Genomic DNA, 24216 nt, shown 5'->3' with positions numbered 1-24216 from the left:
CAAACAAGAACTAGAAATGGTACCAAGTCCTGAGTTGCTTACAAACTAGTGGAAGAGAAAGGCAAATATACAAATAACTCCAGTAGAAGACAGAATACTGCTGTAACAACTTGAGTGCAGGGGGAGCCCAGAGAATGTACTGAAAGAGCAGAAGTTACATGATTCCTGAAGGTTTGAGGCAACTGAGTAGCAGTTAGACATGGAATTCATTATACTATGCTGTCAAGATTTTTATTTTTGTAGAATTAGTTGTGTATGTTGAGCATGTAGTAAGAAGTTTTATTGAGTAATATAGAAATTCAATTGAGAGTCATTTATTTGCATTATCATAGTTTTTTAAAAAATTTATTGTAGTAACATATATACAACATAAAATTTCCCATTTTGACCACTATCAAGTATAAAATTCAGCTGTATTAATTACATTCACATCATGAGTAGCTTTTGAAAGTGTGAAATCTGTTGCAGGAGACTGATGGATTCTGGACTTCTGCCAGAAAAGGAGAGCCATATAGAGCAAGGAGGATCTTTTCTTTATCACAACTCCTGAGAACTCATAGATGGAGGCAAGGACAGGAAAGAAAATCAGAGTTCAGTAATGTGACTAATTTCAGGTGACTATTAACTTTTGTTTCCTTTCAAAGTTTTATATAATGCTTTGGGTTTTCAGGGAACATAATCCTGTTATTTCAGGTAATTTTAAAAACATCTTTAAAAATTTACAAAATTAATACATGCTCAATGCAAACATTTCACACCATACTCAGATGTACAAAATAAAAGTGGAAGTACTCCATTACACACTACATCTTATTATATACTCTGTAGTGCTAACATTTTGTCGTTTATAGCCTTCCAAACATTTTCCATGCATAGTCAAACACACTTACACATTAATATATTTTTTCTTTCACTAAATAAAATTTTGGTGTCCCCATTAATTTGAGGTTGAAGACAGGATTAAAAGCATGGGCTTTGGAGCTCGCCAGAACTGGGCTCAAATCCTCTCCAACTTCCTGACTGTGTGACCCCCAGCTTCCTGGCTGTGTGACCCTACTCAAGTTACTTTACTTATTTAACGAAGTTTCAATTTTTGTGTGTAAAGTAAGGATAAAAATGGTAATTACTTCATAAGGTTTGATAATTAAAATTTATAATGTCTATAACCACTTAGTATAGTGCCAGCACAGTAAGTGTTCAATGAATAGCATTATTGTCCATGACAAGTGACTTTTCTCATTATAAGTCTACACATAAGTAAATTTGTCTGTCTCATATTTGATAATACCGTTACACAACTGTTGCTCATTTTTGGATTAATTATATGTAAGCTATAAAAGAAATTGCTTTTTCAAAGCATAAAACTGACCTAAGTAACCTTTACATAAGGATTCTCCTCTAATTTTTGGTGCAACTCTCAGCTTTTCCCCCTCTAATACTCCACTGAACTCTGGAAAGTGGACTTCTCTAATAATAATTAAAAAAAAAAAAAACCTTTCGTGATTCTTATCGTGTCGAGAATGCTCAACCAGCCAGGTTTTACAAACTGTGTGCAGCTTTTCCTTTACCAAGCAATTGCTGGGTGACACCCCTTTAAGCTCGCCTCCCCCAGTCGCGCCCCTCCATCCTCTCCCGAGATGCGGCTGAAACAGCAGAAATCTATCCTCTGAGGACGGGGGCCTCGACGGACGAGGGGTGCCTCCCGGGAGCAGCAGCAGGACCCCGGCGGGCGAGGTGCGCCCGAAGGGTGCAAGCTGCTGGCCGAGGGGCCCTGCCCGAGCGCGGGCGAGAGGCGCCTCTCGGGGGCGAACCTGGCACTTGGCGCTCCGCGATCTTCGTCTTGGGCCATCTTCCTCGCGGTGTGCAGCCCCCAAGTTTCCCGCTGCCTCCGTTCTGCGGCCCTGTCCGTCCCACCCTCGCGGTTTCTTTTTTGGCACTGCCCTTTGCCCTCCCCTGGAGTCATCTGTTTACTTTCCCTTCACTTCCAGTCACCAATAGGTCACCCTCCCTGTACCACAGTCACCCATTTTGTCCTTTCTCCTCTCACACTTCACCTCTCCCCGGCTCGCCTTCTCAGAGGACTCTGCCGACGGAGATGCTGCGGACCCCGCGGCCAGGGTCTGCTCCCCGCAGAACCCTCGGTCCACCTCTGCCCCCTCCTCAGCGGTGCGGGAGGCAAGTTTCCGCTTCGTCCTTTTCCCAGTGACAGGACTTAGCGGCCACAGCCCGCGAGGCGGAGGGAGCGACCGCCCGGCTTCCGACCCCCTCCCCTGCTCGCGAGCTCGCGCGGTCTGTCTCTCCGCTAGTGCGGAGACACGCAGGAGGAGGAGGAGGGGGAGGAGGAGGAGGGAGTTAGGGGAGGATCTCCATTGAAATAAACAACCAGGCACCAGTTATTAACACGGGAACATGGCGGCCGCAGCCTCAGCCACAGCTTCGGCGGCGAAGGTCAGCGCCGACGGCAGCCGGCACCTGACGGCGTGACCGACCGGAGCCGGTAACCGCGCCTTCCCGGGGGCTGCGGGGGAGGCGGGCGGAGGTTGCCGCATCCCCACCCCCGGCCGCGACTGCCCTTCCTGCGCGGAGTGGGGCAGAGCCGAGCGCCTCCGAGAGGGCTGTTTTTGTGTGTGGGGCTCGCTGCGGGAGTGTGTGGAGAACGCAAGTTGCATCCCGGCAGCGCAACGAACTGGGGAGTTGGGGCTGGGGGGTGGGGAGGGCGGGAAGCGGCGGGGAGACGCGGAGTCCCTGGGAGAGAAAGGAGGCGCTCCAGCGCCTTGCGAGAGCGCGGAGACGAGTCCCGGAGCGCAAGGCGGGCGGAGGCTGCCGCCCGCGGCGGAGACTAGAGGTGAGCGCCGAGGCGCGGCGGGGAGGCCGGGGACGCGGTTGCGGCCCCTTCCCCCGAGAAGAGAGGCGCCCGCCGCCCAGCCCAAAGCGGGGTCGACCAGAAAGGAGGGTCCAGTCTCCTCGGGGGAGCGAGGCAGAGCTGGGAAGGTGTATCCCGAGAAGGTGCATTTTTTTAATGGAAGCGCGGAGAAACTGCAGTTGAGGGTGGGAGCAGGGCTAGGGGACGCTGGACTCGGAAAGTGTTTGGGGGTGTGTGAAGGTGAAGCGGGCTGTCAGGGGTAGCCGGCGCGGAGAGAAGCGGGGAGGGGGGGCGCCGCGGCCCGGCGGGTTGCCATGGCCCGTGTCAGCGCCGGGGGCGGGAGGTGAGGGGTGCCGAGCGGCGTGGGCAGACGGGAAGAGGCGGCGGGCGGGGCGGGCGGAGCGCTCGGGCCGTGCAGGCCGGACCGCGGTGGGGGCGGGGAGCCGGGGGCCGGGCCGCGGCGGCGCCGAGCTGGGCTTGCCCCTGACTTAACTTTCTGGGTGCGGGCATGTGTGCAGGAGGCGCGCTGGGGCCTGAGCTGGGGGCTGGGGGCGGGAGGCGGTCCGGGAGGTTCCGGGTTGGTTCGCCAGCGCCCCCTTTTCTCTCCCCCTCTCCCCGCCCCTAAAGGGACAGGCCCTCAGAGCCCCAGGCGGGAGGCGGGAGGGGCCCTCCCCGGCTGGCTCGCGTCGGGCACGCCCGGGGCAGGGGGACGCTTCTCCGTCGGGGCTCTGGTGCAAGCTGGGGGAGGGGGTTGGGGTCGTCGCTGCAGGCTGGAGCTCCCCGCCCCCGTTCCTCCGGGGAGTCCCGGAGGCGCCTCTTCCGAGATCGGGGGTGGGTCGGTCCCTGGTTAGATGGTCCCTCCCTCTTCCCCCTCCCCCTAGTGGTTTCCGGGGCCTGCGGGACCGAGGGGCGGGAATCGGGGACCAGAACCTCTTACAACGGCCCGGAGCTAGACTGGGCCAAACATCTTCGGGAACCAGTCACTGATAGGGGAAAGTTTCCCAAACCAGAGACAGACCCTCTACGCCCCTCTCAGCCCGCTCGTCCTCTAAATCCCGCTCCCACTCCTTTAACGCATTCCCCTCCCACCGACCCGAATCGCTCTGCGTCTGACTGATGGGGCAGTGAGCCAATCGAAGGAGGGGACCTGACCTGCCCGGTGTCGGTAAGCCAATCGTGAGAACGGGAGGAAGAAAGGGGGCGGGGTTTATCCTGGACCAGTTAGAGCGGAGTTGTACGGCGGGTCCGGGGAGTCATGGAGACGCCAGCAAGAGCTCTCGGCTTTTTTTCCGTCACTGGTCACTCGCACCTTCATCTGTGGGGTAGTGATATTTCTAGGGGCTTTGGCCTGGGAGATGCAGAGGGACACGAGATATTGTGTTTCTCTCATACCATAAGAAACGTCGTCTTGCACACGACGAAGTCTGAAACCACTTACGATGTGGCAGTAACTCCCCAAGGCCCGTTTCTAAAATGGCATGTGCTGTAGTGCTCGTGTTCTGGACCGCAGCTCCCGGTTTACGTGTCAAGGATCATAGAAGTTATCTGTTTAACTCGTCTCAGTTTCTCTAGCTACACCAGCGCGGGGACAGTGAAATTTGAAAGGGTACCCCGAGAAGGAAGGCTTTGGGTTAGCCCTCCGTCAAGTGATTACTGGGATTGCAAAGCATCATTGTTCCATAATGGCCTCACTGGTTCCTTGTTTAATTAGATTGCTGATTCGCAAAGTGCACTTTAAAGTTCAGCATTTGGGGGATGACATAAAAAAACAGAACAAAACAAAACAAAGTTGTGGTTTATGGTATGCATTTTTTAGGGCCTCTTTCTTGGGTAAACAAGATGAAGTCAGGAACCAAAGAATTACTGTTTGAAACGTAAAGTATTGGTATTTAAGGAGCAAAGCTAGTTAAAGAACATTTGTCTACACACACAAAAAAAGTCTGAGTAAAATGTAGTTTGCCGGATTACTCCCACTCAAACGATTCTTAATAAATTATTTTGGTTTTCTTCTTAAACACTTCTGAAATGTACAGTGTGTGGGTACTTTTCTGATTTAAACGCGGTTAGGAGACCATCTTTGGTTGTTTTAAACTTCGTTGCGTTCAGTTTGTTGCATTCAGTCAAATGACTTTCTCGACTCTTTTAGGAACGGGTAGGGTTGGTCTTTGGTCCGCTATGAGGAGCACAGGTTGCTTCGCAGGAATAGCAGTCTTTTAAAAAAGACAGCAGCTGCTACAATGCTTTTTTGTGTGCGCTCTTGTTCTTTGTTGGTGAGGTTAGTGCACAACTGACAGCAGCGAGGCTCCTTTTCCCAACTGGATTTTGTAGACTCTTTGGGAGTTAAAAGAATGAGTAGTATTAGATGGAGAATGAATGCATCATTTTGTGATAAGTACCACGTGAATTTAATGATTTCTGGGAGGTTTTTTGAGCAATTTTATGTGTGTTTTAATTTATTTTATTTATACCGCTTTCTCAAGCTTTTATTAATATTCGATCACTAAGAAAGAATTGAGGAGACATAGTTTTAGGGAGCGGTATTTACTAAACCTTGTAAATGTGTTCTGTTTTGATACACCATTTCCAAATTTATGTGAGTACCTGATCCAGTATAATTTTGAGTGTTCATGAGGGCATAAATTAATTGGATTTTGCTGTCGTCTTTGAGGCGTTATTCAGGTGAAGAAATAGTAAAAATTGCTAAGATGAAAACATCTTTTATTTAGACTACTTGAAGTAGGGAGTAATATAAATTAAAACAGCATTCAAATTTCGACAGTATTCAAGCCGCTCCCCCCCATCATTAGTTAATTTAGTTACTGATGGCCACTTCTGACACATGCCCTTCTCTCTCTCTCTCTCTCTGTCTCTCTCTCTCTCTCTCTGTCTCTCTCTCTCTCTCTCTCTCTCTCTCTCTCTTTCTCTTTTGTATGCTCAAGAGCAACATATTTTACTTTATTCTCTATGACGGTTCTTGAGAATGTTCTCGTATTCTTGGTTGCAGACACTAGCAAGTCCCCTAATGCCTGGCTAGGGGGAAAAATCTCTCAAGCATATGGAGACATCTAGAAAAAGATGTGCATCGTCAGCTGTGATTCCATTGTGTGCTCTCAGACGGGATCTGAGCTTTTTTCCTCCTGGGAATTTCAGCCTTAACAGAGGAGTTCTTTGACTTTTAGATACAAGATACTGAAACAAAGGATAGAAAGTAGTTCACAAATTATGAATTTAATATTTTTTTATTAATTCGCTTTGATTTTAACCCCTCATTGGATAAATAAAATTTGCATTACTTTTGCTCAGTGTTCACAGGAGCATTTTACAGAAAATGTAAGTGTAAGGGTCAGATGGGACTTGGGCTGTGGTATGAGAGGGAATGAGGCCGGGGAGGGGGGGGGCGTGTGTGCTGTGCCCAGCAGTTGTCTTTATCTATAGTTATATCTTGCTAAAGCTTTCCAAGCCTCTGTAGAATCAAAGATCTGTGAGCATTGCTTCCATCACTCTATATTTAAAGATTCAGTACCTTAGCTGTTTCAAATAACATCAGGTTGAAATGTGACCCATAAGTTGACAGCTTGGATTTCTTAGAAAAAAATTGTTTGTGGTGTATTGATTTAAAAGCAATTCTTTTAAGCACTCCTTCTCAGGATGCTGGGTAGCCAAAGAAGAAAAAAAAAGGCCCCTTAAACAATTTTTCTAGAGGATTAATTTTCTGAAATGCACACAACCTGCCTTTATTTGATATTTTGATCCTTACTGTGTCATGATTGAAATTAAATTTAAAAACATAATTAATGCTTAGTTATGATTATGGCAAAACTGCTAGTTAAAAAATTATTGATTTTTTAAAATATCATGTTTTAGTTTTCTTTGGCAATGCCTGTTATGTGCTTTATCAATTTTAAATTAAGAGAATAGAAGGGGGAAAATAATTCATAGCTTTAAGATGTGGGTCTTTTATTCCAGTAAATCATAAATAAAATCAGCAGTGTATCAGTCTTTTCCCTGAGGGAAATAATGATAAGACTATATTTACATACCAATAATGCAAGCCATTTAAGGGAAAACAGTACAAACCCTCAGTTATTTGTACCCTTTCATATTTCAGGCTCGTTTTACCTCTGTGCTTTAGGTTTCTGAGCAAAAAGTATGTTCTTAGCTTTTGTGTGTTTATTTCCTTTTTTTTGTTTTAAAGGCTTGTAGAAGGGTTTATGAATTGCAAACAGAAATAATATTATGTCATAAACTCTGTTAAAAGTTATGTCTGGAAAAGCTATAAAATACAATTTTAGTATCACAGATCCTCAATTCAGACAACATAAAGCAAACACATACGTTACGGATTCTAGATACTAACTTCTAGATAGAGGTGAGAATGTGAATTTTGTGGATAGTTTAGAACCTGGTGAAGTTTTGTTAGCTGATGTGAAACTGAGGCAAAACTGATTATCAGAAGGAGGAAATCTTAAAGGTAACCTGCTGTAAAGGTAACCAAAACTAAAAGACTGAATGGTCTGCAGGTAGATCATATTACTTTTAGCTTTTGGACAAAGATTTTATCTGTTTATTCTATGAAATGTTGATAAGCCCCATTTCTGGCTTCCCACAGTTGCAGTGGCATAATGCAATTGTGGAAATGTTGATTCTAGGACAATTTTCAGCTGATTTCCTTGTTGGAAATTTCAAGAGGAGAGAAGAATTAAAAGGGCAAGGAACCTGTGGTGATGTTTGTTTAGCTGCTTTTGAGGCACTTCATCTAAGAATTTTAATTTTAATTTTCGATAAGAAAGAGGGAAGTTGCTGATAGGTAGAAGTTATTAGCAGCTAGTTGAAAGTTCTGAAAGAAAAAATAATCTGTCTTGACCAGCCATCAGTTGACAGATAAATGGAGAACTGAGGAAGTTATCTCGTTAATCCTAGCAGAATTTATCCCCTGTAGGCAGCCAGTTACAAACTGACCAATTTAAATCTCATTTTGTGCTTTTTAGATCTTGTCTTTGCATTCTTGCCTCGTCTACCCATTATTTCATTCATTTGTTCCAATATTCATTTGATGAGTATTTTGATTGTCTACTCTACCCAGCATTGGCAGTTTATTTTGATGTTAGAAACCACCCATTAAAAATCTTAATGGGGGAACAAAATAGAGTGGGCGATGAATTTTTTTTTTTTAGTGGGGCATATTTGCCTAAATTTTCAATTTGTTTTGGTACTAAATATTTTCTTTTGTGTGTGTAATTTTAATTAGAGAATGTCAGAAAATTCTGCTTTGATTTGGATTTGTGTTATGTCTTTTTCCTGAATAAAAGGGTTATAATGTTTATAATAAAAAAAAGTTTGTTTAAATATCTCATTGACTGTTTAGCCCATGATTAAGTAGATTTTAAAAGATACTTATATTTACAATTCTGTTTTATTTCCTCTGAAATGGTGTTGTGCCCCCTCTCTCCATAGATCCTGTGCTGTTTGTGGCTTGAAAGTAACAGGGCACACGTTGGGACTTCCCATTTCTGTGTATTGTTGTTGCTTTAGGACTAATTATTCTGGGTCTTACCACTCTAGATTTCTAAATTATGAAAAACTGCTTCTGTGCATAGCATTGCACAGGTGTTCTGTTATGGTTTTGAGTTGAATGATTTTTTTTTTCTAGATGTAACTCATCTTGCTCTCAGTTAAAATCTCTGTTTTGGGAGAATATCAATAATAACCACATAAATGACAAGAGCAGCTCTTACTGATGCCAACAACCTGATGTAGGCGTTTTAATGTGTGCTACATTCTTTCACTGCAACAACTTATAAAATGGAGGTTACCTCCGTTTTTCAGATGGAAACTGAAGCTTAAGGGGAATCAGGTTATTATGTCAAACTTGGGGGGAAATTAACCTTGACCAGTGATTGGGGGAAACAAATTACAAACGTCAAAAGGACTAGTGAGTGCAAATGTCCTCTTGTTAAGGATCTAATAAAGCAAATGTTTGTGACCTTTATAAGGCTCTCAGTCTAGATGTGTTCCCAGAATGCAAAACACCAGAAATGGATTGGCTTTTATAAAAGGGGGTTTATTTGGTTTCACAGTTGCAGTCTTAAGGCCGTAAGGTGTCCAAGGTAATGCTTCAACAGTCAGGTACCTTCACTGGAAGATGGCCAATGGCGTCCGGAAAACCTGTGTTAGCTGGGAAGGCACGTGGCTGGTGTCTGCTCCAAATTCTGGCTTAAGAATGGCTTTCTCCCAGGACATTCCTCTCTAGGCTGTAGTTCCTCAAAAATGTCTCTCAGTTGCTCTTGGGGCATTTGTCCTCTCTTAACTTCTCTGGAGCAAGAGTCTGCTTTCAATGGCTGTCTTCAAACTGTCTCTCATCTGCAACTCCTCTCTCAGCTCCTGTGCATTCTTCAAAGTGTCCCTCTTGGCTGTATCTCCTCTTCAAAATGTCACTCTCAGCTGCACTGAGTTCCCTCTGCCCCTCAGTTCGTTTATATGGCTCCGCTGATCAAGGCCCACCCTGAATGGGTGGGGCCGCACCTCCATGGAAATATCTCATCAGAGTTATCACCTACAGTTGGGTGGGGCACATTTCCATGCACACAACCTAATCCAAATGTTCCAACTTAATCCCTACTAATATGTCTGCCCCACAAGATTGCATCAAAGAATATGGCCTTTCCTGGGGGACATAATACATTCAAACCGGGACAAGATGTATAGTCCGTAAAAGGATGAATAATTCAGTACTGCAAATTATGTCAGCAGGTATCTCCCAAACTCTTGCCTCAAGGTGGGTCTCTTCCTGGACAGATGTTATTTATTTGAAGAACTACAAAGAGTCTAATTTTTAACAGTTCTTAAAATTATGGAATTATTTCTTGCCTTTAAAATTTAAAAAACAAGAACTATAAAATGGATTAAGTAAAACAGTTAACACTTGTTGAGTGCTTACTAAGAACCTGGTGCAGCCTTAAGGTGCCCTTACTTGCATAATCTTGTATGTTTCTCCAGTGCTGTGAGGTAGGTGCTCTTATTATCCCTCTTTTACAGCTCAGGAAACGGAGATGAGTCATCAGATAATTTGTCCAAGGTCGCACAGCCTGACTATTGAAGACAGTTGAACCAGGCAGACATTGCCCCCAGAACTCAATTTGTGTCTCCCGTTAGGCTATATGCCTCTCACAGTAGTGTAAATATGTCTTATCCACTGCTTTTTTTGAGATAATATATATTAGTAATTCTCTGTTGGGGGAAGGAAAAGAGAAGGGAGTAGAAGTGTATTTTAAAAAAGCACATTCAGGTTGCCTGTTGTTCTCACAATAAAGAGCTCAGAAAATAAAGCTCAAGAAAACTTGATTGTGGGGGATAGGTAGAAAATAGACTGAGAAAGCATGATAGGGGATATAGGTTTAGAAAGGATGAAACTCTGCTAAAGATATTTGGCTTAGTATTTCTTTAAAATTAATTCTAATTATCTTTAACTGTTAGGTGGAGATTGTGCGACGCAGATTTTTTGCAATCCATGTAGCATGGATGACTTGGTGTTGAGATACTGTAGTCTCCAAAGAAGGCTGAAATATATTCAGTCATCTGACTTCTGCTCTATTTGTGGAATTCCTCTGTCTGCTCAGTTGTTGCAGGGAGGGAGAAGAGCTTTCAGGGAACTCTTTCACCTATGCACATGTGGGGATCAGCAATGCAGAGCTGCCAGGGACTGAAGACCTGTTGTCATAGATGAAGATGGAGTGCATGGTATTTTCTGTCCGTTTAGTGTGTCCATGTAAAATGTGATCCTAAATCTTCAATGGCTTAACTTGTAGAATGTGAGCAAGTTTTGGAAGTTTCTGTTGCTGACTGATCTCTGCCCATTGAAGTACCCATCCAAATGAGGATTGTTTTTTTCTAGCAGATCATTCCTGCTTATAAAATCAGCTTATAGTTAAAACATGAAAAGACTCCCTTGGCTTTGGTGTTACAGTAGCATTTGTAAGAATTTTTAATATTAATTTATCTTAAAATTTCTCGTTCCTTTGTTAAGATGCTTAATAATAGAAAAGCTTTCTGTTATTGTCAAAATGTAAATTTAAAAAATTGAATTGGGTTTCTTAGAGGAAACCGTATCTGTGGTTGAGCCATTTCCAGGCCATCTCTAGAGTCAAAACCAACTGGAAAATATAGATGGTTACATGGATAACAAATTTTAAAAATGTATTTTTAATGTGCTTGTATATATATTTTAAGATAGAATTATTCATGAATATAATGTTTATTAGGTAATCACTTCCTAGTGGTTATTGTTGCCACATAAGTGGGGAATTCTTTCACATACAGTTTTCAGTTCCTAAATAAAGGATATAGAAATTCCTTACTAAAATTTGGAAGGTCAGGAATATATGAAGTTTTGCAAATTTGACATAATAGCATTTACTGAAATTACTAAGTTGCTGGTGATTGTTATAGAAGACAGGCAATGATAGCTTGGGAGGGGTTTGAGACAATTTTCATCCTGCACCTGCCACCTTGTGCCATAAACTGTTGTAGATGTAATGTTGAATACGCTGTGTATAAGTTCCAGCAGCTAACTGACCAGTGCTTAGTACTTTGCAGTGAGGGCAGAATGATAAATAATGGCACCGCTTCTGATTGCTTCAGTTTTGGTGGAAATCTTTGTAGACCTTTCTCCTTTGCGTCCTCTTATCCTTCTTTCTTGACTTTCTTAATTTTTTTCTCGAAGTTGAAGATGAAAGATTAGGGGTACTGAAAGGAACATAATCAAGATTATGGAGGAAGTCTGTTACTGTCATTAAGTATTTCATGTGTGACTGTGATCTAACAGTTTCCCTCTTTACCAAACAGATTTATTTTGCTAATAGCACATAGTGAAGAAGCTAGCTATTTGTTAAGGAAGCCATTAGGTGGAAAACAGATCACTTAACACAGGCACAGTACAGTAATTTGCTGATTTGTTGTTGGAAGTTGGTTGTTGGACAATATTGTTGACCAACAGATTGGGGTTTGAGCCTCTGTTAGTAAAAATTGAATATAATATTCCCTAGCTTTATGTAGTTTATTTCTTCTTTTGTTTAGGGATATTATTGTAGATTCTATAATAATAGATGTTTTTAAAGTGGCTATTAGATTCAAGTGGTCAAAAAGATGTATGTTGAAAATATTAAGGTGATTTAAGATTGATAAAAATTGTAACTAAATCCTAAAGCTTTAGGAATGCTTGCCTCTTTGTAGTTTCAATTTTGTAACTCTATTTTGAGACTTGTTTTATGTGTAGGGTTATTGTTGCTGTTTTAAGTAATTTTAATATCTTAATTCCGTAAGGATTTTCCTTAAAAATATGGTATAGATTATTTCATTTTAAAATGTCACTTTAATGTATTCTAAGACCAGAATTTTTTTTCTAAATAAGCGTGGAATAAATAAAATATTTGAACATAGTGAAGGAAATGGAACTCATAAAGATTTCTTTTTGCTGTACTACCCTTTAAACAAGGGGTGTCTACAATAAATTATGATTTCTACTAATAGAATGAAAGGCTGTAAGCTATCAGATGTAACACAAGAAAATGACATGATATACATTGTGGACTGAGACATATTGACAGTGACCAAAGTAAATGAACAAAATGCCAGTACATTGAAGGGCATTGGAAAACTACTGGAGAATTATCCTTCCCCGGTTAAAAGGATATGCATGTAATCAATAGCTGCTGCATTCTCATAATCATTGATGGTCTCATCTCTGACAATGTATGCGTTTCAAGAAAAGGCATTAAGAAAAATACTGGAGAAGTCCTGCTGAAGAAACTTGAGTAAGTGTAGAGTTGCTTTATCAGCCTAGGGTGAAGAGGTTAGGACTGTGCAGAGGAAGATATTAATGTAAAGAGTAGATGTGACTGCAATCTATAAATTAATGATATTATATGTAGAATAAATCTAGAGTAGTGGGTACATGCTCTAGCAACTTGAAAGAACTTAGGGAAGTACTACTAGTCATCAACTTATCAAACTGAGTAGTCATAATTTATAGTACTTGTTACACCACATGGAATTGGCTACTTATATAAACAGATTTTTTAAATGCAATTTATTGAGATACATTCACACATGAGACACACCATCTGAAGCTCAAAATCACTGGCTCACAGCATCATCACATAGCTGAGCATACATACCCACCATCAATTCTAGAACATTTCCACCACTCCATAAAAGAAATAAAAAAGAAAACCCAAATCCTGCTGTTCTAGTTTGCTAATGCTGCTGGAATGCAAAACACCAGAAATGGATTTGCTTTTATAAAAGGGGGTTTATTTGGTTACACAGTTAACAGTTTTAAGGCCATAAAGTGTCCAAGGTAACACGTCAGCAATCGGGTACCTTTTTGGAGGACGGCCAATGGTGTCTGGAAAATCTCTGTTAGCTGGGAAGGCACATGGCTGGCGTCTTCTCTGGAGTCCTGGTTTCAAAATGGCTTTCTCCCAGGATGTTCCTCCCTAGGCTTCAGCTCCTCAAAAATGTCACTCTTAGTTGCTTTTGGGGCATTTGTCCTCTCTTAGCTTCTCTAGAGCAAAAGTCTGCTTTCAAAGGCCATCTCCAAAGTGTCTCTGTAAGCTGAAGCTCCTCTTTCAGCTCCTGTGTGTTCTTCAGAGTGTCCCTCTTGGCTGTAAACTAATCTAGTAAACTAATCAAGGCCCATGCTGAATGAGCGGGGCCACACCTCCATGGAAATTATCTCATCAGAGTCATCACCCACAGTTGGATGGGGCAAATCTCCATGGAAACAACCTAATCCAAACTTTCCAACTTAATCAACACTAATATGTCTGCCCCCACAAGACTGCATCAAAGAACATGGCTTTTTCTGGGGGACATAATATATACAAACCAGTAAACCCACCTACCCCACTCATTGTTGACCCATAGTATTGGTGTGGTATATTTATTACCATTGATGGAAGAATATTAAAATATTGCTCAAACAGATTTTTAGAAAAAGTTTTAGATAAATATATGGATGATTAGTTCATAGCATGTTAGTAAATTAGAAGTTTTAATATACATTCTTTGAAGTTTAATATCAGGGAGAAAAAACATGAACTAAAATGTGTTGAATAATCTCGTATTAAAATTTGCCCATCACGTCCTGTAAACATGCCTAAAATGATGGTGCAAATTGGCTTACTGTCCGAATAATTCAGGATATTGCACTTATTTTCTTATTGTTTTGCTAAAAATGAGAGAAATAGTAATATATTCATTCTCTTCTTCCCCCAAATAGTATACAGAACAGCCTAAAGGCTTTAATTTTTTAAACGGTATTTTGGACGGACATTTAACAAGTCCTCTTTCTTTACTGAGAGTCATTACTGGACTGATCTTCCCCCCAAATCCTTTTTATGATAATATAAGTCACCACTCAGTATAAAGTGATATCCTCAGATCCTTACTTGATGGGTCTGTCATGAATCTCTTTCTCTCTTTCTGCCCTTTATATGAACCTTTATATCTTTTAGTCTGTTCTTCTGTTTTTCTTTAAGCCATACATGCTTGTGCTCTTTGATTTGCTTAGAGAAAACTTTGTAAATTATTCTAAAGTTTTGGAAGTCATCCTTTGATATTAAACTGTATTTATTTAGGACTTTATAATACTGATCTCCGTTAACACCAAAGTATGAAACCAATGAAGCAAAATAGAGAGATTGAGCCAAATTAGTAAGTTGTTTAATATATTGATTATTTTAAAAATGGTGTATAGGAAAGGAAGTCCACTTAGGTTCAAATCAGAAACAATAAAGACTTAAGTTTTTTGTTCTGCCTTCAGTAAAATTGAACATTTTTCATATCAAGATTTACTAAATTTCCTTCTGCAGAATATTTTGACAATATAGTGAGAAAAGGGATTAATAATCGCAGTTTATAGAAGAAAGAGTAGGAAAAGGTAGAGAAAGCTTTGGGGAAATTCAGTAGTTCTGAAAAGGTAATAAAAGAAAACCAAACACAAAGAAATTTGGCACTTAACTACTTTCTTTGAAGAAGTGGTTAAAAAAGAGAATGAAAGCATCACTTGAAGGCTGAAGTTTCAGTAGTTAAATAATGAAATTCTGCGACTACCAAAGACAAAGCCCTTAGAGTCCATACAATTAATATATACTTATGACATCACCTATAAAATATTCTTAACCTACTTCCCAAATTTCTACTTGTAACAATAATTCCTTATTTTGTGGGATAATTTTATTCACAGAGTAGTCCAGAAGGCTGTCTGTCTGTGATCTGTTTTTGTTGTCACCAACCAGTTACATAGTAAGCAGAAGAAATAGTATACAACTTAGGTGGAAAAGCAGGGTGGCGTTTTCTTATTTGCAGTGTCATAAACCTCCCGCTTTCTTAGCTCACATGGTGCTTTGATGTTTTACAAGTGGCTAAATAACAACTATTTCAGTGTTTAATGTTTTGACTCTCTTCAGGTTAGTGGCTAGAAAAGTTTGGGATTTGCGGGCCTAAGGTATTTTTGTTTTTTTGTCCCAACTTCTTAATTATGAAAAATTTCAAGCATCAGAAGAAATAATAGTATACATTTTGCTGTGTATGGTTTTTCTTTCTCCTGTCCCCTCTGTGTGTGTGTGTGTGTGTGTGTGTGTGTGTGTGTGTGTGTGTGTGTATGTATTGGATGAGCTGTTTGAAAATTACTGATAGGAAATTTCATCCAAAAAGTGCATTGCCTTAGAATGAAGACATTGTGTAACCACGCACAATACCACTATTAAACCTAAGAAAACTATTAAGTCCCTCTTATCATTTGATACAACTCTATTCCAATTTTTCCAGTTGTCTCCAAAATGTCTTTTTATGGTTTTGGGTTTCAAACCAGGAGCTAATCAAGTTTGCTCATTACATTTGGTTATGTCTCTTTAGTCTTGTTTAATATGGAACAGTTGGCCTAGTTTTTTTTTGTTGTTTATTTTTTCTTTTTTTAGACATTGATTTTTTATCTATTTATTTAAAAAATTCATTGTAACATATATACAACATGAAATTTCCCATTTTAACCATTTTCAAGTAGCAGATGTTGATTTTTAAGAGTCCAAGTCAGTTCTGAAGACAGTATACTTGGTTTATTAAGTTTTAGGTGTTTTCTTCTTAATGTTCAGACTTCAGTTTCTCCAGAGTGTTAGGAGATTAAATTGATAAATGTGTTAATGAGTTTGATCAGAGCTGAAGAAGCATAACCTTTTGAGCTTTTTGCTTGAGATTGTGACACCCTAGAACATTTCTTGACATGCTCTTTCTGAAGTCTTTCTAGACATACATTCTACAAGTGGATCTTAAGGGGATAGATACACGTAATGCTATGAGAGATGCAAATGAAAATGTAATTCCTGCCTTTGAGGACACTTATAGTCTTAAGAACTCAGGGTATATTTTTTCTCCTAGGAAGTGGTATTTCCATTTTACATACAGACTAAGGAGAGATTTGTGATTAAGAGATAGTAATTTATAGAAAGCTATGTCTTTGGAATAGAATTATAGAGTCAAAATTTTCTGGAGCTTTTTGGTAAGGTAATGAATTTCTTGAATATGTGACTACTCTAACTTTGAATTTGAATGTTTTAATTTCTCTTTCTTTGGTTTTCTTTGCAGTGTCTTCATCTGTTTTCCCTGCTCATTTCTGCTTCCCTTCACATTATTTTCAGGTTTTTAAGTGTCTATTTAATCTCATCTTCCCTTTCCTATTTAGAACCTTACTAAAAGTATAGTAAAACTCTCTTCCCTCATGAATCACAGTGGGCATCCGGAGTTCATTCTTAATTTGAGAAATAGGGTGTGAAGGTAAAAATCATTCAAAGGCATGCAATATACACCAGAGAGCTACTTAATTATTCTTAACCTCTCTAATCTAGTGGAGAAGTAGCTAGTAATGAGATTCGTACTGCAGTTATAGAAACCTCAACCTAAGTTTTGAATTGGAAAGATGCTAGGGCACAAAGAAAGAAACAAGAAATAACAAGAATTTTAATAACCCCAAAATAACTCTCTCAGCTTGAAATTTTTAGGCTTTCAGAAAAAAAAGAAAAACCAGGTTATCTCCTCTTACTCAAAGTAATACTCTTGGACCTGGCAATCACATTGTTTGGGTAATGGCCAAGAATCATGTATGGCACCTTACTGGATGAAACAGAGATCTGGCACCCCCTTCCCGCCAAAAACAAAACAGAACAACAAAAAATGCTGGTCGAGAATAATGTAAATATTATTTTGTTGGATTAATATTTAGACTGGGAGATCATATACTTAGGAGCTAGATAACAGACATTAAGAATGGAAAGAAAAGTGAGACTTTAATAGTCTCGTCGTTTAATAATGTGGCAATTTTAAGGCGACTATGACCTAAAATAAGTAACTCAAATCCTGTTTTTTGGTTTTTGTTTAATAAAAACTTTCCTGAAATGTCTTAGAGACATAATAGGTGATATCCCTCTTGTTCTTGCATTGCACTTTTTAAAAAATGTTGGCTTGTTGGAAAGTATTGGATAAAAAGTATTGTAGTTTCACCTCTAAATGATTCTGTACTACATCCCGAAACATATGGTAGCAGCTTGCTCATCTGGGAGGGAAGTACTTGAAAGTTCTGAAATGTAACCAAAACAGGAACTTTATAAAGAAAGTGATATTGTGGTAAAAATGTGGCCACACAAAACCTTAGAAAATGAGTTCTCTTATGTGTATAATTTTTCTGGATGGTTGTGATTTTTTTTTTCCTATAAGCACCCCCAACTTTAGAATTAGTCATTTAGGAATAAATACTTCTAAAATTTATAGTATTTCTGTTTTCCAAAGTGACTTGAAATGTGCTAAAATACAGTGAGATCCATGAGACCTTTTAAGATATTGATCTGTTAATCTCTATACTAAGTAACTGTAAACTCTAGACCCTACATTAAGGGATTTTAGGTATGTTCTCGACTTTCCTTTTTCTCTGTTCCCTGAGTGTTACCTCTTTTTTTGTATAAATGTGTACATTTGGTTTTTTCTTTTTAAGTAACAGCCCTTTTCTCCTTTGTAATTTTCTGCATTGTGTCTACTGTGGGTTTGGAAACGAGATAGCCAGGTTTGTTTTTTTATTCAGCAAGTATTTAATGAGTGCCTCCTATATGCTAGACACTGGGAGTACAAAGATTAAAAAAGAAATGGCCCCTATTCTGAAGATCTCACAGTTTAGGGAAAGAAAGGAATATGTGTACAAGTAATTACAGTTCAATATATGCATTAAATATAAAAAATACTAGAGTAGAGGGTTTCAGAGATATTTTATGGGAGCAAACAGTTCATTTTTGTGGTGAGGAAAGGCTTCATACCTGTGGTGGTGTTTGATTTGAGCCTCAAAGGCAGACATTTCATTAGACAGAGCAGTGAAAGGGCATTCTAAAGAAAGGCATGTGCATAGGATGAAGATAGAAAGTATACTAGTATGTTCTTGTTTCCTCTTACTTTACATGCACTTTTAATATGATCTTTAGGAGAATCTGAAAGGCTCTTATCAGTAAAGCAGGTGATCATTATGAGTAAAGCTAATGACGGTTAGTGTGTAGAATTTGGTATATTTATTTTGAATATTATTTCTTATTTCCTTTTTATTTTTTGCTTGTGTTCTGGATTAGGGAGTTCTGTTTACTATTCCTGTATAATAAGCCACCCCAAACATGGTGGCATTAGGCTTACAAGTTCTGTGGGTTAGCATTGGAAAAGGCATGATGGACTCAGGGTACCTGTCCCATGATGTGGGGAACTCAGCTAGGAAGACTCAGAAGCCAGGGGTGACTCAGTGCCTGGGGCTGGAATCAGCCTTGAAGGCTTGCTTGCTCAGTTTTGTTCCGGCTGTGGATGCTTGCTGTTGGTTGGGACCTTAGTTGAGTTATAGGTTGGAATATATACATATGGCCTCTCCATGTACCTGCTTGGACTTCTTACAGCTTGGTGGTTGGAGTTCTAACAGAGTATCAAGGAGCTGTGTTTCCTGTTATTACTCAACCTGGAAAGTCACAAAGCGTCACTTCTGCCATAGTCAGAAACCTAGTTAGATCCACATTCAACAGGAAGGGAATATTGATCTCTGCTTTCTTTGGGAAGAATTTTAAAATTCCATCGAGAGCATGTGAGGTGGCAAATGTTTTGTATTTATCAGCTGTTGAGAGTAAACGTTTCTGTCCTAGTCGTATATTTACTGCATAGAACTCGATTAAAATATAATGACATATTTGGGGATTGTTTGTTTTATCAGAACTATTTCTAGGGAGTTAGACCTAAAAGACACTCATGAAAGGTGCTGCTTCAGCAGATGATGTATTTTGTAGATTAAGGTAACCTTTTGTTAAAAAAAATGCTGCTTTTCATGTGCTGGGAGCATAGATGATAGAATTTTTATGCTGATAAGTGTCTAAGCCTAGAGTTATCAAATTTTAGAATACATAAATTACCTACTTTGCTTATCAGTGTAGAAATTCCAAGGTCTTATTCATTGAGATACTGAAAGTATGGGTAGGTCCAGAAATCTGCTTTCTTCTTTTTTTTTTATTGCAGCAGTTGTAGAAAAATCTTGCAGAAAATAAATTCTCATATCCCTGCCCCCCACAGTTTTCTTATTAACATTTTGCATTAGTATGGTACTTTTTTACAATTGATGAAACAATATTTTATGATTATACTTTTAATTATAGTCCATAGTTTACATTAGGGTTCACTCCTCATCTTTTACAGTTCCATGATTTTTAAAAATTTGTATTCTAGTAACATATTACAACCTAAAATTTCCCATTTTTACTACTTTCACCGCCATACATTACCAAAACTTTTCCACCATCCCAAACAGAACCTTTGCACCAATTAAGCATTAATTCCTCATTCCAACCCCCCACCTCAGCCCCTGGTATCCTATATTCTAGTTTCTATGAATTTGCATTTCTAATTATTTCTTGTAAGTGAGATCATACAATATTTATCCTTTTGTTTTTGGCTTATTTCACTTAACTGATATCCTCAAGGTTCATCCATGCTGTAGCATGTGTCAAGAATGCCATTCCTTTTTATGGTTGAGTAATATTCCATCACATGTTTATAGAAACCTGCTTTTTAAAAGTGTCTTTTCAAGTGACTCTGATAGATGTGTTGGGGAACCACAGCTTGAGGTCCACTGGTCTAGGTCCTGAGCAGAGGGAGACAGATGAGACCTTCATGCCAGGAATCCTAGAACCTGATAAAAAGCAGAGGGTGATAGGTACTCACTATGGAGATTGTCAGGCAATACTACCCATCTGTCTGCATGTACTATTTGAGTACACTCTTCTGTATTAAGAAATTTCTCTATAGCAGAAAGATAAAACCACACACTGAAATAACTGATGACATGTTAGGTACCACCAGATACAGAATTGTCTCTGGAAACTAGCATTTCAAATTTAAGGAAAAATGAAAGATTTTTCTAAATCTTTGATGTTGGTTTTCCCTTCCTAGTCACTCTTATACAGTGACATCACTAAAAGGGCAGAAAGATTGTAAAATCTTTCTGAGAGAAAGTACTGGAAAAATTTTGAGCTCCTTTAATACAGCATTTTTTCTTTTCCTTTTGTAAATTCTGTGAAGGCAGTTTGATGTAGCATTTAAGGGCCTGACTATTGGAATTGAGTGCCAACTCTTATCACTATGTGACCTTGACCAAGTTATTTAATATCTCTGCCTCAATTTCCTTAAATGTTCACTATTGTTATCATCATTACTTTGAATCTCCCACAATGGTCAGTTTTTGACAAGTTGTTGGTGTTCAGTGTATCTTGGTTGGTTATTTGGGATTGCAATGTAGAGTAATGTGTTTTAAATGCAAATTGAGGACATTTCAAAGAACTGTTTTGGAAATTAGTCTTGAAGACTAGGACCATCTGTATGTTCAGGATTATTTTTGGTCAGGCTTTTTTAAACCACCTTCTTCATCAATTAATGCAGGTTCCAGAAAAGCAAAGGGTCAAACAGTATTCTCTATTATAGGGTCAGTGTTTTATAATTATCAACTGTTTAGAGTAAATGTGTTCCTGGTCTGTTTGGCTACAGAATGATTGTTATAATTGTGTAGCATTTTTGCACGTAGTAGGTCAAATTCAATTCTAACTCAGCGGTTCTCAATCAGGGTAGTGGTGGGGAAGGAGGACAAAGATCATTTGATGTATCATTTGGTCTATCAAGATTCTTGTCCCTGTTACGTGGTTCTATGGTAGTTGAAGGTGAAGATTTTGATAGTGAGTGCTGTTAGCTTTGTGTAGAAATTTGAGAGGAGATTGATAGAAATCAAGAGTTGTATTTCCTTTTGCTTTGGATTTTTTTTTTTTTTTTTGTATTTTAAAAGCTACTCAGAAATAGTAGAACATTTAAATTATATTGAACATATCAGAAAAATAATTTACATAAAATTCACATTTCATTAACCTGGGAGATTGAATGCTTGTTTGACAAATCTGAGTCTTGCTCTTAGAAGTAGGTAGTGTTATTCCTTAAAAGAGCTTATACTTAGATTTCTCAGAGAATAATGGGACCTCAATATTGGACTCATTTGACTGGCTTTAATTGTAATTTCAGATTTTTCTATTGAGAAAATTATTGCATAAGACTTGAATGCTCTTTTTGATTAGTTCCGACTGAGGCTTAAAATGCAATAATTTTCTCAGAAAAAAAATTGAATGTCTTGCTAAGAGTGGTAGGACATAGTTCACCAAAATCAGGTATCTGTTTTTCTTGGAGATTGCGTATAATTTCTTAAGTAGATGCTGCAAAACCATGCACATCACCAAGGAAAGCAAGTCTGTAGCCACTCTCCATCTAAGTGGTATTCCTCATGGATTTTAATTATATCTGATCATCAAATAATACTTCTGTTTTCCATAGGGTAAGTTCACTCTGAATTTTTCAAGATATTTCCTGTTCTAAGGATAAATTTATATTTCAGAAATCACAGGAGGATGCCTTTATTCAGTTGTGTTTGCCCACATTTGCTACACAAATGGAGTGCACTGATTTACTCAGAGACGATGGAAAACTTTATATAGCTAAATTCCCTAATGGAGAATTTTCAGATCCAGAGGGAGAGATAAGATACTTAGAAATAGTTACCAGAGAAGATCGTTAGAAGCCAAGTTTAAGAACTTCAGAGGAATAAATGCCTTCCATATTCATTAGTGAATGACTAGAAAATTTGTGAATAGCAGTAAAGGACATTTCTGCAATGGCTGTAGTCCACCTCCACATATGATAAAGTTACATTTAAAGGATCCCAACTTAAATATGATTTATAAATTTCTGTAACACTGCTGTGTTTTAGACAGATAATCATCACTTCTGGTCAAGATTCTGAACCTGTGTCTGTTTCAAGTGCATAATTATAGGTCAAAAGATTAAAACAAAAGGAGATGATAATTCCTGGGTTCTGGGTCCTTCTTGTTAAGGGTTTTTCCTATTTGGACTGATTGTTGTACATTCACATATGGGAAATAGCATAACTGCATACACTGCCTTGCCTTAGTCTTCATATCCCAGCTGTCTGGAGGCTTCACAGGACTTTCCTGGAAGCACATACCGTGTGCACTAGCATCTGAAGGAACTGTATTATGCTCTGGGTGTTTACTCGTTCAGATAGATGCCACTGAATTCAGTATGAAAATTTCTACAATTTTCTTTAATTTTTCATACTTGTTTTTAATCTGGAAATAGGAACATTTATTAGTAAGTCAAATGAGCTATTTCTCAGAACTGTGGAAACTGTGGAGTACCATCTGTGTCGTTTGTGATGTTCCATATCAACTCATATTTGAGCTTTTGCAGAAAAAAGTGGTATAAAATTACAAAATTAAAAACTTAAGTAATTAAAAAATTATTAACGCAGTTGGTCTTATAGAGAATCAGAGTGAGAAAATGAATGGGTCAGGGGGACAAACTGCTTTTCCATATTAGTTGTAGTAACCCTTTTGGAGCATTTGATATCATTTAGTTATTTGCCAATTCATACTCACCAGTTTACTCTCTTGGTATGTAGAAAAATAAATGCATTCACATTCTGACTTGTATTGAATTCATTTTTACAAAAAACTATGATTTTCATTCAGAATAGATATGTGCTATAGTCTCTGAGCTCCTCCATGGAGTTCCTGAGCAACAGTGCCTAATAGCTGTGCTTTGTAATATACTGTATATTGTTGATGGGCCTGGAGCAACAAATGTTCAGGGTTTCCTAATATGGAATAGTAGTCTTTCCGAGTCTTCCATGACTTCATCCCACTGGGGCCAAGACCTCTTTGTTTCTTTTCTTCTTTCCTAAAGAGAGGGAGGGAGCAATATGATTGCAGCATGATATATATGTAAATATTTAAGGATGGTGATTGTACCCATGATACCTAGGCAGGTGCCAAAAGGTACATACATGTCTAGAGTGATTAAAAAGGAAAATAGATAGAAAATTGAAAGTAATAGGAAGGAGGAAAACTTGATGGTTTAGCTTAGGAAGAGGGCAAAGAGAGTGAGGTTCTTTAAGCTTGTGAAGTTGTTCATTTGTGGAATGTATTACTTCAGAAGTACTAAGTCACAGTGGTTTTACATACAATGTCTTATTTCATCCTCACAATAGACTGACTTTAGTTGGGCAGGATTTAGTTCTTTTTTATAGATCATGACACAGGTTAGCAAAAAGGCTAAATAATTTAGTTAACTTCTTTTTACCAATTGTACAACAACAAACTTTTTGTTTCCTTCAACCCTCTCCCTTTAAATTTCAAGTTTCTGGTCAAAAAAGTGACTTTGATCCATAGAAGTTCCTGAATTTTTAGGATCTTTATCACTAATTATGAAGTTTTCTATCCATTGAAAGTACATGAAATATTAATTTGTCTTTGCTATCATAGAAAATCCTGTATTTTGATTAAACAAGTGTGGTATAAAATGAACAAAAACATGCTAACTAGGGTAAATAAGGACTATTGTTATTGTCTTATTACAAGGTCTTAAAGCATTCTTATTTTGACAGTTAGCTAAACTGCATCAGTATGTCCCCCTCCCCTTATTTTAAAAAATTACAGTTCTGTTATCTATTGTGTAACAAATTCTCTGAAAACTTAGAGGCTTAAAACAGCAGTTGTTTTTTTTTTGCTCCTGAATCTGCAATGTGGGCAGAACTTGGTGGTGGTAGCTCATTTCTGCTCTACGTGGCATTAGCCAAGGTATTTCAGCGGGGTCTGTGGGATCCACTTCCAAGATGGCTCACTCACTGTTGGCAAGTTGGTGCTGGCTGTCACCTGGGAGCTCAGCTGGGACAGTCAGCCAGG

The 24216-nt window shown here is 39.1% G+C and overlaps 1 protein-coding gene across 6 annotated transcripts in view; it reads left to right on the top strand.

Moving 5' to 3' along the window:
• Positions 1 to 2365: 2365 nt before the first annotated feature.
• Positions 2366 to 24216, top strand: part of NCOA2 (nuclear receptor coactivator 2) — a 330475-nt gene continuing 308624 nt past the window's right edge. For 3 of the 6 annotated variants that reach the window (XM_037802518.1, XM_037802521.1, XM_037802513.1), the window contains exon 1: positions 2736 to 2845. The gene's annotated coding sequence lies outside the window, so the exon portion shown is untranslated. Of the gene's footprint in view, positions 2498 to 2735; positions 2846 to 24216 lie in introns of those variants that run through there. The other 3 variants (XM_037802517.1, XM_037802514.1, XM_037802516.1) reach the window with 2 other exon arrangements.

This window comes from Choloepus didactylus, chromosome 14 (assembly GCF_015220235.1).
Source record: "Choloepus didactylus isolate mChoDid1 chromosome 14, mChoDid1.pri, whole genome shotgun sequence".
In the NCBI taxonomy this organism is placed as follows: Eukaryota; Metazoa; Chordata; class Mammalia; order Pilosa; family Megalonychidae; genus Choloepus; species Choloepus didactylus.
The sequence above is the reverse complement of the archived record's forward strand: the minus strand, read 5'-3'. Positions and strand labels throughout refer to the sequence as shown.